Source organism: Crinia signifera, chromosome 4 (assembly GCF_055691185.1).
Source record: "Crinia signifera chromosome 4, ASM5569118v1, whole genome shotgun sequence".
Classification (NCBI taxonomy): Eukaryota; Metazoa; Chordata; class Amphibia; order Anura; family Myobatrachidae; genus Crinia; species Crinia signifera.
In genome coordinates, this window is record NC_139220.1 from 40,728,363 (window position 1) to 40,746,726 (window position 18,364).

At 43.1% G+C, this 18,364-nt stretch overlaps 1 protein-coding gene and 1 long non-coding RNA gene across 2 annotated transcripts in view; one reads left to right on the forward strand and one right to left on the reverse strand.

Annotated features, from left to right (window-relative positions):
• Positions 1 to 18,364, reverse strand: part of CCND2 (cyclin D2) — a 565,323-nt gene that overhangs the window by 92,117 nt on the left and 454,842 nt on the right. The gene's annotated exons all lie outside the window — the stretch shown is intronic.
• Positions 1,941 to 18,364, forward strand: part of LOC146072291 (uncharacterized) — a 64,352-nt gene continuing 47,928 nt past the window's right edge. Inside the window, exon 1 of the long non-coding RNA XR_014473033.1 lies at positions 1,941 to 1,975. This is a non-coding gene — a long non-coding RNA (uncharacterized LOC146072291). The remainder of the gene's footprint in view (positions 1,976 to 18,364) is intronic.

The following is an 18,364-nucleotide window of genomic DNA, read 5'->3' on the forward strand; positions in this document are numbered from 1 at the left end:
AGATATCAAGTTAGGAGTGGTGCGTTTCAAACAACAACACCACCATACATGATTTAATTGCTGGCATTGAGTATCAATGCAAACACATTCTAACATTATGGTGGAGGTTTTCACAAATTACAATCTTGGGCCTCTGGCACAGCATAAGATGACATTTTACAGCAATTCTGGAAATTAAAAAAAAAACAAAAACAAGGTTTTCCCGGGCAACGCAGGGCGGGTCAGATAGTACTTTATATAATGATACTAGTTAGTAACTGTGCATTCTACATGCCCACTCTATACCACACTTCACTCTCCATTTTACAAAAAAAACCCAAAAAAACCCCCAGAAAGAATTGAAGTGTTCCTCGGTGGTGATGTTCGTATAAGCAAAAAAGTCCCATGGGCATGTAGTGTGTGTGTTGCTCCATCAATCCTATTGGAAGCCACACTCAGATGAAAAATCTGCACCTACTGTAGGTCTGGGTTAAGTTTCCATAGTGTAACCCAGGGATGGGGAACCTTTGGTCCTCCAGCTGTTGCTGAACTACACATCCCATCATGCACTGTTACAGTTTTGCTATTTGGTCATGCTAAAACTGTAGCAAAGCATTCTGTGATGTGTAGTTTAACAACAGCTGGAGGGCTGAAGGTTCTCCATCCCTGGTGTAACCAATGATTGCGTCTAAATATGCATCTGCAGATGTGGATGGTGGCTGTCCCAGTCCTTGCACATTTATATGTATGCTGTACACAGGGAAGGGCTTTGTAGCAGCATTAGCAGGAAGTCGCAGATGTGTGACCCTCACAGATGCAATCCGGCCCAAAGTATGCTGCATCCTCCCACCGCTTAATGCTGCATCCTCCCACCACTCAATGATCAATGCTTCATCCTCCCACCGCTTAATGCTCAATGCTGCATCCTCCCACCGCTTAATGCTGCATCCTCCCACCTCTCAATGCTGCATCCTCCCACCTCTCAATGCTTCAACCTCCCACCGCTCAACGCTCAATGCTTCATCCTCCCACCGGTCAATGCTGCATCCTCACACCGTTTAATGCTGCATCCTCAAACCGCTTAATGCTGCACCCTCCCACCGCTCAATGCTCAATGCTTCATCCTCCCACCGCTCAATACTGCATCCTCCCATCGCTCAACGCTCAATCCTCCCTCCGCTCAACGCTGCATCCTCCCACCGCTCAATGCTGCCTTGGATGTATGCCTGGCTTTATTCTATACAGTGAATAATAGATCTGCATTGTCTAGGTAGACAGTTAACAGGTCGACAACATACATATGAATTAGGTCGACAAGTATACAAGGTTGACGTGACAATGGTTTTTTTTTTTGGAAACACGTTGTATATTCCATGTTATGTGATGTGACCACCATCAGTAGGAACGTGTGCCCTCACAGGCTTGCCACACTTTGGGCAAGGTTTACGATTTACAATAGATCCACGTACTGTACATAGGGTCTGATTCAGGCCTGTGAGAAAGGCTGCAATTTTTGAAGATGGGCACAACCATGCTGCACTGCAGGTGGGGCAGATGTAACATGTTTCTGTGTAGGGTAAATACTGGCTGCTTTAATGTAAAGCACCCAATGCCCCATACACAATACCTGATCCTTGTCAATGCCGATATTGAAGGCAGAAAGGGGGGGGGGGGGGGGGGTCATTTGCAAGTGCATACACACTTGTCGATGCCGGGCACAAGCGGGCCCATGGCGGGGGGGGGGCGGGGGGCTTGCTTCCAGGTCTGAATCAGGCCCATAGTAAATGAAGCAAATGTTGTTAAATGAGAAAAACATGTGTCGACAATTTGGGCGCCAACCTATTGAACCTGTCGACCCCGCGCCGACACCCCCCTCACCTGCTGTGTCCAGGCAGCACAGTGTGTGCTGCCTGGACCTGTGACCTCCTCCCTGCACTGTATCCTCTTCCGGCTGCAGGGAGGAGGAGGAGAGGCCACCCGACAGCAGCATCCCCGGGTAAGGGAGGGAGGGGGGAGCCGCCGGGACCGCAGCACATCGCCGGCAAGATCGCAAAGGACAGCTCTTAACGCAAGAGCTGTCCTTTGCCATAATTATCGCATATGTTACAGCATATGTGATAATTAGGTGTGCGGTAGCCGGCGATGTGCGGCAGAGCTGGGGTGCGGATGTTACAGCATCCCGCGCTATCTACCTAGACAATGTAGCTCTATCATTTGAATGCCATTAAATAATACAGGTCATAACTTAGCAATGCAACCAGCTTGATCTGTAGGACTGTATCGCACCCTCCATCCTGATACCCTAATGGCCTGCCAGATGGTGGGATGATGCCAATGGCAGGGGCCAGAGGTATTCTGTAGGTATGCTGTGTTCCCCCCTGAAACCCGTACCTCCTTCTTAAGCATCATGGGAAGTGCCTGTGATTTTACCAAATTGCTATAGGCAGACCTTTTGTGAAAATGATATCATATGCCAAGTCACTTGTTACTCCATTGCGGCTTTGAAATATGTAGCTGGTGGCCATGTTGGACCAGATCATTTGTGGCATGACTGGAGCCTGGTAGAACAAAGGCAAATAGCAGATACTTTTGAGGTTTATTCAGATAACTGCAAGGTTCTCTGATAGCCTCACAGGTTATATTTTTGTGTTTGTAAAGGATCTTCACCCATTTAAGTCTGCGCCGGGTAAAAATGAGCAATGTTTTCATTACTATAATTGTCATCTTGTGCGTATGACATAATAAGAATATGACAGCATGTTGTGGCTAACTGATTCACCCCCTGGAGCCCTGGAATCTTCTGACCGTATTTATCATAATATATACTCCAATAATGATCAATGATGGCAGCTGTAATATTGCAGTGTGTGTGTGGCCAGCCTTACAGGGATCAGCTGAGGTAGTTCATCATCTCCAGAGCACATCTGGTTAATGTAACTACACATGCCGAAGAAAAGACCCTTTAGAATGAAAATTAGGAAAAAAAAAATATATATATATATATATATATAAAAAAAAAAAAGTTTACTAAAGATCACACTTTCACTTTTCATATAGGCAAATAAATCCGTCCTATGGAGAGTAAACTTCTGGAAAATGCCATGTCCTTGACAGCGATGGTTTGACTCCCAAAAAAAAGTTGCCATGTTACTGACGTTTCCCAGAAGGCTGGTTGCACGAATAGGTGCGGTGTGCGGATACATTGTCACTCTTACCGTGTGATATTTTATTGAGAAATGCCAATGTGTGAATTGCTGAAATACTCCAGTCCAGCTGACATGAGACACTCATGCAGAGACTGCAAATTATCTTTATTCCCTCAATATATCAAGAGTTACTGGAACAATGAAATTATGAATGTGTTTGAAGTAAAGGCGCAGAGGATTGCCTGGAATTTATGAGTAATTATGTTATCTCTACTAACAGCTCTAACCTTCATAGTTTCATATCTCCGCAATTAACCAGCCTTGTACCTCTGCCCTGTGAAGCACTCCCCTAAATTTGACATTAGATCAGAGGTAAGCTTTTGCTTGTCTTCTGCGGTGAAACTACATGTCCCAGCATGCACGGCCAGATGGAAAATTACTGGGCATCTCCCCCTCAAACACCCTCCACCGTCGGAATGGCCTCATCTCTACACATAGCGCCCCAGTCATTTATCGACCGCTTTATCATCATACATGGCGGAGGAGCGGTAATAGCGCACATAACATGCGCGGATACCACTTCTCCTCCATGTTGTAGCTTAATACATCTACCCCAGTGTTTTTTGAATACTTGTTTTATTGGCCCCAATCTAAAGGGACAGTGGTAAAATGGAGAACATCTAGGAAGCATTTTTCAAAAATGTTTTTGTGAAATGTCACGGCAACCTATTGGCGTACAGAGCAACTGACCCAAAAGTCATCCGATTACCCATTAAATATCTCACAACGGAAATATAAATAACAAAGTTATATAGTTAAATTTATATCACCACTTGCCATCTGCCCGCATTTGGTAATGAAGTGCAACTTACAGTATGTATGTATTGTACAAGTCCCATAGACTGTAATCTCTCACAAAATGTCCACCTGTCCACATGGTTCTCACCCTGCACTATCCCTGTCTCCAATGTGCTACTGTACCTCTCACATACTGTATGTATGAAACTCCAAAAAGTGATAAACAACCATCCAATCAGCTCCTACCTGTCATCTTTAAAACCAAGCCTGTAACACAGCAGTTGGGAGCTAATTGGTTGGTTATCACTCTGCATTTTATCACTTTTCGAAGCTTGATACATCTGACCCAGAGGGGTAGATGTACAGTATGAAGCGGTGATAAGGGAGGAGAAGCGATAGGCTGCCTGGTACTTTATCACCGGCCAATCAGCTCCTGACTGTTATAGGCTAGTTTTAAAAGGGGACAGTTAGGAGCTGATTGGCTGGTGATAAAGTACAAGGTACTTTGGGGCAGATTTATTAACCCCTTCCCGACGGGGCGTTTTTTGTTAACTTTTTTTTTTTCTTCCTCCTCGCGTTCAAATAAGCGTAACTTTTTTAATTTTCCGGCTATATAGACACACGAGGGCTTTTTTTTTGCGGGACAAGTTGTACTTTTTAATGGTACCATTTACTATACCGTATAATATTCTGGGGAATCAGGAAATAATTCAATGTGGGGTAAAAAGAAAAAAAAACGCAATTCCACAATTTTGCGCTGGTTACGTTTTTTTTGGAGTTCATAGTTCGTTTAAAATGATGGGTTATCTTTATTCTATGGGTCGTTACGATTCCGGTGATACCAAACTTATATAGTTTTCGTTACGTTTTACCACTAAAAAAAAAATAGAAAATTTTACGGTTTTTCTAATTTGCGTCGCGTCGCCATGTTCTGCGGCTTATAACTTTTTTATTTTTCCACCTACGGACCTGGGTGAGGGCTCATTTTTTGCGGGCTGAAGTGTACTTTTTAATTAATACCATTATGGGATATGTGCCACTTTCTGATCTCTTTTAGTTACTTTTTTTTGGGTAGGCGATGCGACCAAAAAACGTAGTTTTGGCGTTGGGAATTTTTTCCGTTTACGCCTTTAACCGTGCGGGATAACTAATGTTATATTTTAATAGATCGGACTTTTAGGAACGCGGCGATACCAAATATGTTTATTTTTTATTTATTTTTATTTGTGAAATGGGGAAAGGGGGGTGATTTGAACTTTTAATATATTTTTTTTTTTTTTTAACTTCTTTTTTTTTTTTTTACTTTTACTACAAGGCCCCCTAGTGTACTTGACCACTAGGGGGCGCGATCGCCTGTACTAGGTTCAGCCATAGAGCTCTATGGCTGAACATAGTGATTTTCAGCACTTCCTATTACATCCTGCCTCAGGCAGGATGTAATAGGAATGCTGACATGGCCAGCACAGGGGTCTACATTAGACCCCTGGCTGCCATGGCAACCGATCGGCACCCTCCGATCTCGCCACGGGGGGCCCCGATCGGCGCCGGAGGGGGGCGCCCCCCCTCCGATTAGCTATTTAAGCACTGCGGGCGCTTTGCCCGCGGTGCTTAAAGGGTTAAACGGCCACGATCGGCGAACTCGCCGCTCGTGGCCGTGAGAGCAGGTACCTGGCTGTAATATACAGCCATTACCTGCTCTCTTTCAAGCCAGCTCACTCCGTGAGCTGGCTTGATTCCCCCGCAACCGTCATATGACGTACATGTACGTCATATGTCGGGAAGGGGTTAAGCTCGGTGAAGTGATAAAGTGTCTGTTTTTTATCACCGACCAATCAGCTCCTAACTGTGAAGTTACAGGCTTGGTTTAAAAAGATGACAGGTAGCAGCTGATTGGCCAGTGATAAAAACCAGACACTTTATCACTTCACCGAGCTTAAAAAATCTACCCCTTTATCACTTCTCCTTCCTTATCACTGCTTCATACATCTACCCCACAGTCTCTGAACCTTGCTGCTTGCCAATGGCTAGGGGTGGGCATTGATTGCTGATGTCTCTGAAACATCAATATTTCTGCATGATTCCAATCTGCTCTGAGCGATATATCAGATGGATCAATTCTAAATTTCACAGATATCTAAGTGCCACCCAGCCGATTTTTCCTACCCACCTCAGCCCGAGGGCTAGTAGACATTGCTATTACGCATGAGGCACATAATATATATTGTCACTCTGAAATATTAGGATTCCATACGTGCGTAGGATGATGGATTTTAGGATATTATTGATATTGCATATTGGCGGAACCTTTGGGTGATCCCAGTAGGGTGACAGTGGATGTGAAACTGTTAGGCCACTAATCATGATGCTGGAACAGTGGCTTTTTAACGTGCTAAATATCCCCGATCTACTGAAGGATTGCCAATCATCACTGCCCGCTAATCATCACTGCCCACCAATCAATACATCTGGATGGCAGAACAGTGGTGCAGGCAGGTCAGGGAATAGGGGGATCGCCATTGCAGGTGTATGGGCCCCTTTAGTAATGATTACACCTGTGCAGCGGAACGTGAAGTGTTGGTAGATCTTGAGGACCAGGTTGGCCATCCCTGCTCTACACAGTGCATGCACACAGCTGCAGATCTCCCGATGCCTCCAGGTCCTAGTGCCCGATGTACACAGGAGACAGTGCCGGAGGTGGAAGGATACAATCAGGAAAATGGGGCTCTGCTTATCATATCAACGAGGATTGTCAGAGGGCCTAAAGAGAAAATGGTGGAGAGGAGGCATGAGAATGAAATAAATGAGGGTAACATGATGGACCAGATATTAATGTGATGGTTATATGGTTGCATTAGATTATTAAGAGCTTGCTGCGAAGTACCGCAACCAAGTAGCGTAGCATGTCCAACCTTGGCCCTCCAGCGGTTGTGAAACTACACATCCCAGCATGCCTTGGAATAGTTTTAGCGACACCTAATAGCAAAACTGTGACAAGGCATGATGGGACTTGTAGTTTCACAACAGCTGGAGGGCCGAGGTTGGACATGCCTGAGCTAAAGCATATATGACCATCATAAAAGGTATTATTGTAGTTCTCCTCAATAAAATGATGAGAAGATGCCTAAAAATATAGGATATATGTGTTCTGTAATTTGCTATTATAGCTTCTGCATTTATTGCTGCTTGCCAGTATTTCCTCCACACACAGGGGCAGTACCATCTATTAGTGCAGGACAAGATACAGTGATAAATGGAGTTGGGGCATCACATGATAATCCCATCATTTACCTGGGGCAGCAGGGATGGTGTAATGGTTAGCATAACGACTTCACATAACTGAGGTCATGGGTTCAAATCCCACCATAGCCCTAACTGTGTGGAGTTTGTATATTCTCCCCGTGCTTGCATGGGTTTACTCCGGGTACTCCGGTTTCCTCCCATAATCCAAAAATATACTGGTAGGTTAATTGGCTCCTAACAAAATGAACTCTAGAATGTCTGTGTGTGCGTGTACATGTGGTAGTGTAAGCTCCACTGGGGCAGGGACTGCTGTGAATGTTCAAACATTCTCTGTAAAGCGCTACGGAATATGTGTGCGCTATATAAGAAACGTAATAAAGAAATAAATGTACCCGAATAGTTAAATACCCAAAGAGCCTCATGCGATATACTGTATAGAATATAGACTGCCTGTATCTTGTATGCATGCCTGCAATAGTTTGCGAGTATCACTAAATGTTTTAACACGTTCCTTGCCAGTAAAAGCGATTGAGCGTTTGTGCACCGGGACAGAATGGGTTAATAATTGGCCCATTGAGCCGCTCAGCCGCAATGCCTTTGAAGTGGTATTTAGTAGTGTAAAGTTCAAGGCTACTGCAGAGATTAAAGATATGAGTTGTCAGACATATTTTCAATAGCACTGTACAAAAGGTGCATAAAATCCCGAACTCCTGGGGATTGGTCAGAAACTGTGAAATTACCTTGATCCAAGGATTTTTATCGTATTACGGGAGCAGGAAAACTATCTGGGCAGTGATCAGGCGTTCCCAGCTGAGCATTGGGGCTGGAGCACAAGGTATCCTGTCTTTTTATGACCAAAGCAGCAATTTTTTTTAAATGGGGGAAAAAAAAAAAAAAAGGTTGACTGAAAAGCACGTGCGAGTGCTTTATTTTACTTTGTTATCCATAAAAATTCCTCTCATTTTACAGTAACAGGCTGACATTAATTTGCTCCTGTACACGTCTATTCGCAGCATGTTACGGTGCGGAATTCTATTGTTACTTATATTGCCTGCTTACAAAGCAAAACACATATAATATTTTAAAAACAGAACTGAACAAAAGTAGGTGTCGGCGATCCCTGGCACACGTGCTGGACGTGGCACACGGAACAGGCTCGGAGGATCAGAATATTTATCAGCTAGTTCCAATATGGTATGGGGCCTACACACATAGCGATTTAGGTGCATTTTCTAAATGATCTAACTAGATTGCTTAGAAAATTCCCCTACATAGTGCTAGTGATGCGCAGAACCGCGCGTCGTTGTCACCTCGGCGGTTAATATCCAGCATGCTGGATCAGGGCCAGTGTTCTCACAGGAGAAAGCAACAGGGCTTCCATCATAAATTGTAGGGACAGGGACTGACAAAATAGGCAGCGCCATGCTGTGGCACTCCACCCCTATGTGATGTCACACATCATGATGTCATATATAGGTAAAGTGACGCGGACGTCTAGGAACGATCCACAGATGTTTGACGGCTTGTTTTTAGGCAGTCCTCCGTATAAACCGGCCTTTTACTGCTGCAATGCCCGGTACAGCTCCAGTTATTGGTGGTAGGAGCCAGATGCAGACCCCCATCTATGTCAAGCCCGGAACTCCAGTCCTGGCAGTTGGTATGCGGTCACTGGGTCAACAATGTCTAGGTCGACAGTCACTAGTTCGACCATTAATGGTCGACAGTAACTATGTCGGCATCGGGAAATGTTGGCATTGACAGGAGGGTTCACACAAGCTTAATGTCGACATGAGGATGGTCGACACTCAAAAGATTGGCACAAGTTCTTCACTTTTTTTATATAGACCCACTTGGTTCATACTTTACTATCCCGGTGGGATAGGATGAAAAAAAAAAAAGTGTTCTGAGTGCAGCGAGGCAGTATGGTGGAAGCATAGCAAGCACAGTGAGCCATACGAGGGGACGCGGAACACTTATACGGTGTCCATGCTGACATACACACCCAAAAATGTGTCAAACTCTCGTGTCAACCATTCCAGTGAAGACATTGTCTTAGCTGCAGTCAGAGCAGTCCGCCGAGCTGCAGTTCAGGCTAATGGGCAGAGTCATAGCTTCCCGGCAGACCTAGCTGGGAAGAATAGGAGAGCCGCTGCTACCATGTGGGGACTGGGAGAGCTGCACTGCAGAGGCAGTGACGTAGCTACGGTATGGCAGCCACCACGGCTGCTTCGGGGAGCAAGCACTAGTGGGGCGCCGCCGGTGCTCATCAGGGAAGACTGTCCCAGCGCCTGCTGAGAGCCGCCCGTGCCGCCGCCGCATTCCAGGTCCGGCAACGCAGATATCCTCCTCGCTCAGTCTCCTGCAGGGCCCTGCTGCAAGCTTACAGTCTATAGGGACAAAGGAGGAAAACACAAGGACAGGCACCAGTAATACAGTAGCATAGCTTTTAGGTCCAGAAGGGAAGCTATATAATACATAAGTGCCTCAGAGGATTATGCGTGTAGAAATTACATATGATAGGCTTGCCTGAAGAGGTGAGTTTTCAGGGAACGCTTGAAAGTTTGGAGGCTAGTGGAGAGTCTTATTGTGCATGGAAGGGCATTCCATAGGAGTATGGTTAATAGCTTTATATGCCAGTAGAAGTATATCATAGTGAATATGGTAAAATACAAGCGTCCAATGGAGGGACTGGCAGAGCGGATCAGCAGACGATAAGCGTCTTGCAAGGAAGATCAGCCTAGCAGCAGCATTTAAAATGGATTGCAGTGGTGAGAGTCTGCTCTTGGGAAGACCAGTTAGGAAACTATTGCAATGCGGGATATAATGAGCGCATGGATAAGAGATTTAGTGTCTTGTGTGAGATATGGTCGTATTTTGGATATGTATTTTAGATGCATGTAACATGATTTGGAGACAGACTGAATGTGGTGAACAAAGGACAGTTCAGAGTCGAGGATGACTCCTCAGCAATGAGCTTGTGGGGTAGGGTAGATTATCAAATTGTCAACCGCTATGGAGATATCAGGATGAAACTGTTCTTGGCTGGTGGAAATATAATTAATTCCATTTTGATTTATGCGCTATGGGATGTTTATCAAGTATTAATATAACTTTTGCTGTTGCTTAGATCACCTCAAACATTACATTTGACTTCAAACATTTTATATGTTACTATTTTTTTATTTTAGTTTTTTGCGCAGACATGCTTCTAAAGTTTGATTTTTATACTGATTTGTATACTGTAGTTTATCTTTGCAAGCGTGCCAGGTTATTTGAAGAGTCGCTTCCTCAATAAAATGTTGATGGACTCGAAAATAAAAAATAAAAGGCTAAAAGTAAAAGTTGTTAAGGTTTTTATGGTGGTAGGTGGGGTTTCTTATGTTACTGATAATATAAGAGGTGTGTCAAAGAAATCAGAACATGATCTGCAATGCTCTAATACAGTTTTGTCCAAATTTGAGTTCCATACTAAACCTTGTTTATCTGCTCACTCTGCCAATTTTAACCTTGGTGCTGACAATCCATGAGGAAGTCCCTGAACCATTACACTTGGACATACACATGCATCTGCTGAACAACTGTTTGCAGTTGATTTACAAAGCATAAATGCTATCACATGCCATCACACTCATACTTTTGTATAGGTGTGAATAGTTTAGATGGGGGCCTACATACCAAAATGGTCTGAGGCAGAGCCGTAACCAGACATTTTGGTGCCCTGTGCCAAAAATAGCACTGCCCCCCATATTCTAAATAGGGACAGTAGGCGCTGAAGTTGCGCATACAAAAAAGGGGGCATTGTCTTTGACGGAAATGGACTTCGCTATTCCACACCTTTGTGACCCTTATTCATGTTACATCATACTGCAGAGCCACTTATTCATATTACACCACAGTAGTACCCCTTATGCACAATATGCCATACAGTAGTACACCTAATACACAGAATGCCATCAAGACATCTCTTCCAAAACTCACTAAGAGCATCATTCGTTGAGCTGGAAGGTTCTCCGGCCACAGTGCCTTTGCATTGCATAAGTGCTGTGGGACGTTCGCCTCGTGTGTGCAGTTCTGGGCACCTTATCTTAAGAAAGACATTAAGGAACTTGAATTAATATGGAGAAAGGCTACTAAACTAATAAGGGTCTTGAGTCGCTGGAATATAGGGATAGGCTAAACAGGCTGAATATGTATTCACTGTTCAAATACAGGATTGGGAATCACAAGGAGCTGGGAGATGACTTCTTCAGTAACAAGACTTTACTTAGGACACGCGGGCATGCACTAAGGATTAAGGAAATAAAATTTCGTACTGAATTGAGGAGGGGATTTTTCACCATAAGAGCGGTTAAGTTCTAGAATTCTTTACCAGAATATGTGGTAACAGCAAGCATGGTAAATGAGTTTAACGTAAAACTGGATACATTTCTTGCTACAAAGGGAATCATATAGTTATGACCTAGCCTAGGAACGACTAGACTAGTTATATAGGTTGAACTCGATGGACTGACGTCTTTTTTTCAACCCTAAATTACTATGTTACTCAGCATCACCCTAGTTACTGCCGTGGTCTGAGGGATATAAAAATATGTATAAGCTAACGTTTGCATTTTATTTGATATATATATAGATTTATAGATATATATCTATATATCTATATCTATATATAATGCTGCACAAGGCATTTCCAGATTTACACGAGTTTGCACAGCCTTTTACAACCTGCAAAAGTCCAGGAGATCAGATCTGAATCCTATGCCTATGATGACACATACTGTAACTGTACCTTCCAGGTGTGCTTAAATAAGGACATTATAGTATAAATCAGATTAGGTCCTCATAGGCACTGAATATATAAGTTCCACCGCAGTAAAGCACCTGCCCAAACAGTCGGGAATGGCACTTTTCAGCCAGTAATAATGGATAGTTTTCTCTTACACCCCATAAATATGCACAAACAAATTAACAGGGCTTCCATATTCTACCATGATGTTCACAGCTGAACCTAATGGAAGAATGTGGCAAAACATAGAACATAGAGGATCTGATCACTGCTCTGCGCAATTACAGTGCCCTGCGATCAGATAGCCACCACCCCGCCAGAGTGAAAACCCGTCCTGTGCAAGGCTGCGAATGGCTTACTAAAGGTATCGCAAATTGGTGGCTAGCTTCGCAACTCACTCACCATCGAATGATTTTCCCAGTCTGTGCGTAACCCAGAACTTAAGGGCCATACACACTGGGTAACTATGCCCAGCGTGTATGGACAGCGATGATCGCGATCATCGCTGGGGGGAAAGCCGTTCAGTGCACACACACTGAGCAGCTTTCCCCCTGCCCGGATGCACACGGGGCCTCCTCCTCTCTAATACACCCCTGGACAGTATCAAGTTATTCAGTCAATAGGTCAACTAAAAAATGCTGACACTGATAAAAGGTTAACACTGCCAAAATGTCAACATGGAAAAGGTCGACTTTTTTTTATTTATTTTTGTAAGGTTTTTAGTGTCAAGGATGGCACCTGAGCATGTGGAACCCCAATTAATGTACAGCATGGAAAGTAAAGTATGAAACAATAGCAAACTGTAAAAACATTTTTAGTAAAAAAACTCATGTTGACATTTTCATGTGTCGACTATTGCCATTTAGATCTTTTGCTGGTGTTGGCATTTATCAGTGCTAACCAAGTGTATGTCGACCTTACGGTGCTGAACTAGTAATTGTTGACCTAGAATTACTTGACCTATCATCCGGATATCCAGTTCTACAACTGACCCCCCCCCCCCTCCCCACCGTGGGACACTTGCATACCTCCCAACTGTCCCATTTCTTGCGGGAATGTCCCTTTTTTGGGACATTCCCATGTGCTGCCCAGGGCCAGCAGTGTCCCGTGGCGGGGGGGGCAGTTGGAAGTCCACCCTGTCACCAGCTTGAAGCCTGAAGGGCTGGGGACATAGCCAGCAGCTCAAAGAGCTGCTAGCCATGCTCCCACAGCGCCGGAAACGGGGACGTGGCCTCTCGGGAATAGATCACGCCCCATCTTGCTAGGCCACGCCCCCAAAATTTTGGCACAGCAATGTTGGGAGGTATGCTGCTGCCCGTGTGTGGGAAGCAGGAAAGTCACAACAAATCACGACAATAAACGGGACAGTTGGGAGGTATGCTAAAGGCCATATACTATTTGTGGAGGGGGATAGTGGGGCACCACCGTCTATTTTTGTATGTCTGTCTTTGTGTGAGAAGCATTGATATCAAGAATCTACAATGTTCTATTCAGTTTATTTAAATGCCCTGTAGAACACCGCAGAATAGAGCAAAGTCTTGGATTCCAGAGATAGCGTCTCTGTCATTCCATTTGAATCCCTTTGATCCTTCCTTGAAAGGTCTGGTAAATATCAGTACATTGATAAATGTTTAGGGACAAAAAGCAGGGTCAGATTCACTGTAACTTTCCAATCAACTGCTGCAATGCAACTTCTTTAATGTGACCAATCATCAACTAAAAGTCTATCTCAAATTTAATTGTTTTTTTTTTTAATATTTGCGATTTATTTCGAGCAAAAATAAAGGAAAATGTTCTGCTAAATTGCGATGATAAATTGGGAGCCGTACAATATAAAATGGAACATTTGGACTGTTCCACTAAATGAAGGCTCCATTTTTTTTTAAATGTCCTTTGCCCACTTTTTAAACACAATAAAGAGCACAAAAAATGTTTTAAAACAAAACACATGTAGTAAGTGGAGAGCTGATTTTTTAAAAGCTTTATATCTATTAATGTAAATTCTCAAGATGGCTGGTATACATAAGATTTTGTTACGTGATATTTTCCACTGTACTACAATAAATCATATCATGTAATGTATGACCACCTCAGCGACAAATGTATGAAAAAAAAATTACAAAAACATATCTAATAGCTCAAAATACAGTTTGAAATTTAACCTCACAATCTACATTTGCCAGTTTGCGGCTCGGACTAACTTTTAAGAGGTCAGGTTTGTTGCTTTTTCGTATTATATATATTAGAACATTTGCAATGGCTCATTGATCCTAATCCTTTCCTGATATTTTCAGGTCATGACATGTGATGTAATACATATTATCAAATCATTACTGGCAGCAGCTTAAAAGGGGGGGGGGGGAGATAATGACCTTTAGTAGATGGTTGTGTGGGTTTTAATACGTTCTTATTTTTTTATTTTTTTGTACTCTAACATTTAAAAAAAACGTAATTTGTTTAAACAGATGAGTGGAAAGCTGGGCAGGTATTCAATTTAAAAATTAACTAAATTAAGCTTCGTAGCGACACAATTAAAGGATATTACATAAGAGGAGAAAACAAAAGCTTCTGTGAAAGTAAATTACCTTACAAGCATGTTTCAGAATGTTTGACACAAGATAAGAGGTTAATGCTTGTACCCCAGTTCTACTGTTCGCCAGGACATCTTCCACTACCAGAGAATAGTTCATGCATTTGGGATACTTTTTTTTAAATAATACATTCTGAGTTATGGGAATTTCTATAGAGAATCAAACATGTGAACAAAGTATTTACATACAATTAAATGGTGGTAAAGATCCACTTGAACTGCGTTAAGGCAAGTGCAAAGTTCAGGTGAATGCAATTGGGATGCAATGGGCTTTGGGGCAGACGACACCCATGGGAACGTCCAGCATTTTATGGGTATCCCCATAGAGACTATTCTATGATTTCTCCTGCTGCGGAGACACGTGAGGAGATGTGTCTTAAGGTGCCCATACACTGAGGAGATTTGGTCCGATTTCGGCCGATTGCGAGCAATCGGCCTGTTAAATCAGACCAAATCGTCTCTTCCTGACATGCAGTCGGGTCCGATGCGCGGTCCCGTGCGCATCGGACCCGACCAGGTAGTCGGACCGGCTTGCTGTCCGACTACCCGTTCTGGGACCTCCCTCCTTGCAGCGAGGTGGGCGGGAAGTAGAGACGCATGTGATCCATCACAACGGATCGCATGCGTCCCCAGCATGTTAAAGAGGGGAGTCAGTGATGGCATGGGGGGGGGGGGCATTTGAATGTGCGGCGTCTCTGGTGCTTGGTAAGCCGCGATCCTCGAAGCTTACCGTACCAAACAGAATCACCCCCTTGGTGCACATGCATTCAGATGCATAAGAATGATATAAAAGACTCATTCATTTGAATAAGCCCTACATTCAATGGGATTGTGATATAGGTTTAGGAATGAATGAGACATTGTCACATATTGGAAAAACTATTAAACATTGTTAGTATAAGTGTATTAGTGGTAAAGTACACAATTCATTCACATTGACATTAATTGACTTTTTCAGTGCAGTCACATGTATTGAGTGCAAGCCGTAACTAAAAAAAAGGCGCGCAGATTTAAGTATGATCACACGGGTGTATCAACACACTGAATGTAATGGTTACTATATTTGCATGCCCTTGCATGATTTATACATGCTTTAAAAAGTATGGGGCATCATGTAAACACCATTGAGTAAAGACCAGTACCTTTTTTTTAAGCATTGAATGAGTAACATTTTTCGGGTTACTTTTAATAGCACCTTCATATCAGTGGGTGTCCAGCGTGTGCCTTCAAGCAGAAACCCAACTGAAATGAATTTGCCATTGAAAGGAGAGGTAGAAGCTCTTTAATAAACATGTGTATCATGAACCCTTTCCAAAAGTGTCCCCAACAAGTGTGATGTCTTGCTATAGTGGACAGCTTGGGCCCATGCTTGCTTTGATAGAGGGAACCCCTGTTGTAGTGTCTCTGGTAACAGTACCAACCTCAATTGTTCAGAGCGGAGCTGAAGAATATAGGGGCATGTCAATTCAGTGCCATTTACATGACCATGGCATCCATCTACATGGAACCCCATAAAGGTGTGAAGGAATACTTGCAATTTAGGAGTAACCAAAGCTGGCTGATATGGTGACACATCACCAGCAATTGAATTCCATCCTATGAGGTGGCCCAGTAAAAAAAAAAAAATTTTGCCCAACCTCCCTTATACACATACTGTTCCAATAGGAACCCCCTAAGACAGGGGTGACCAAACCTGTCCTCAAGATCTACCAACAGTGCATGTTTTCCAGGCAACCTGTGGATCTATAGTAGGAATGAATGCAGCATGGTTTAAAATGTGACAGTTAGTAATGACTACAGCTGTGCACCAGCTAGGTAACCGGGAAAACGTGGACCGTTGGTAGATCTCGAGGACCGGTTTGGCCACCCCTGCCCTAAAGACTATGAACTGAATCTAACAGGACACCACCTTTCAACCATTTAAAAAAACACAGACAGTTTATAACATTACTTGTCTGCATTGACCACACATCAGTACAGACTGATTGGGGGACATTTACTAAGATGTGTATGCTACTTCACATGTGATGTTGCTATGGGCAACCAATCAGAATCTACTTCTTATTTATTTAGCACCCTCTAGAAGATAGTAGACAGGATCTGATTGGTTGTCCATAGCAACATCACATGTGAAGTAGAATACACGTCTTAGTAAATTTCCCCCATTGGATCTATAGGATATAAGCAAAACAATGTCAATGACTCATTCATTTAAATAGTCTATATATTTCAAAGGTGTTTTTATATAGGCGTTGAGATGAATAAACCATTGACATGAATAGGAAAAAATATTGAACAATACTGGTGTAACTGCTCTTATCGGCCACTAGTGGGCATGTACTCAATGCATTCCCATAGACATGAATGGGCTTTTGCAAGCACAGTCAAATGGACTGAACTGAATTACTGCAAGAAGCATCCAAATCTCTATGTGCAACACAAAGGCATAAAAGGTCCAAGCATGGCCACAATGAGGTATGAACACACCGAATATAATGGTTACTATATTTACATGCCTTGGCATGATTTACACATGCCTTAAAAAGTCAAATACATCATGTAAACATCAGTGAGTAAGGACTATTACCTTGCTATTAAGAATAAAAGGCACTACAGTGACAAAGTGACCAGCACAGATCTAAAGTTACCTCTGAATACCCTAGTACACAGCTATAATACCCTAAGGTCTCATTTCAGGGCCAGATTAACAATGGGCCAGATGGAGTTACAGCCCCAGGTCTCCAAATACAAATAGGCCCACCATCATTACAGAATGATTATAACAAGCAGTCTAGCTGGCCACCAGGTTGGCCATAAAGCATAAGTATTACAATGATATTTCTAGTTTTCTCACAAATTTTGGTGACTTTTCTATATGTATTTTGCGAGAGAGTGAGTCTGATAATGTAGGGGATGTGCACACCCACACAGAACTGGCCCCACACACATGGCACTGACCACACCCTCACAACACTCACCACACCCAAAAAGCACTGGAAACAGCTCCTCCCCTTCTCAGTATAGGCCCGCCCATCAAACATTTTTTTCCGCTCCAATCCAAGGGGGCCGTTCATCTAGCCATGCCAATCACAGTTAAAGCACACTAACAATCTATGTTTAGGAATAACCATACTAGTGACTTAATTCATTAATACTTCATTTATTTTTATTTAATGATCTGTGCTCAAGCTAAAATATTACTAAAGACAAAAAAGAATATAGAACAGCGCTTATGCTATACTGAGGTATGAAAACAATAACACGGCTAGGTGTAGAACAAACAGTTTTAATGAAAATGAAACATAATAATAAATAAAATTGCATGCATAAATTAAAAAAAAAATTAATAAATAAAATGAGCCTATAATTCACTAGTGGGTGTCATCTGTTTTTATACTGCACGTCTTTAGGGGCGAAAGACTAATCGAACCATCTAGTAGCTGGTTCCCACCAAAGTTTTCCTCAGGATAGCTGGGTAGGTGAGCAGGGACTCACAACTGCACACCAAGGAAACAAAAATTTCTCCTCCATTTCCTGACCAGCTTCTACCAAGGAAAGCCTCCAGGTACCGTTATTCAACTGCCATGTATATAACTGAGCGATAATCAGCAGCCTGCGCAGTGTCAATGTGGCGCTGCACTCGCAGGGAGATTTTTGACGTAGAATGATTAACCAGAAGGGACCATTTTTAGGAGTTAACAGGGAGTGGCAGCAAAAACACAGGCATGTCATAGCCCTGTTGAGGGCATGTATCTGCCTTTAGCTGTATCATCATGTATGTAGAGAAACATGATGCTGGCGTCACTACTACGTTTGACACCCACACAC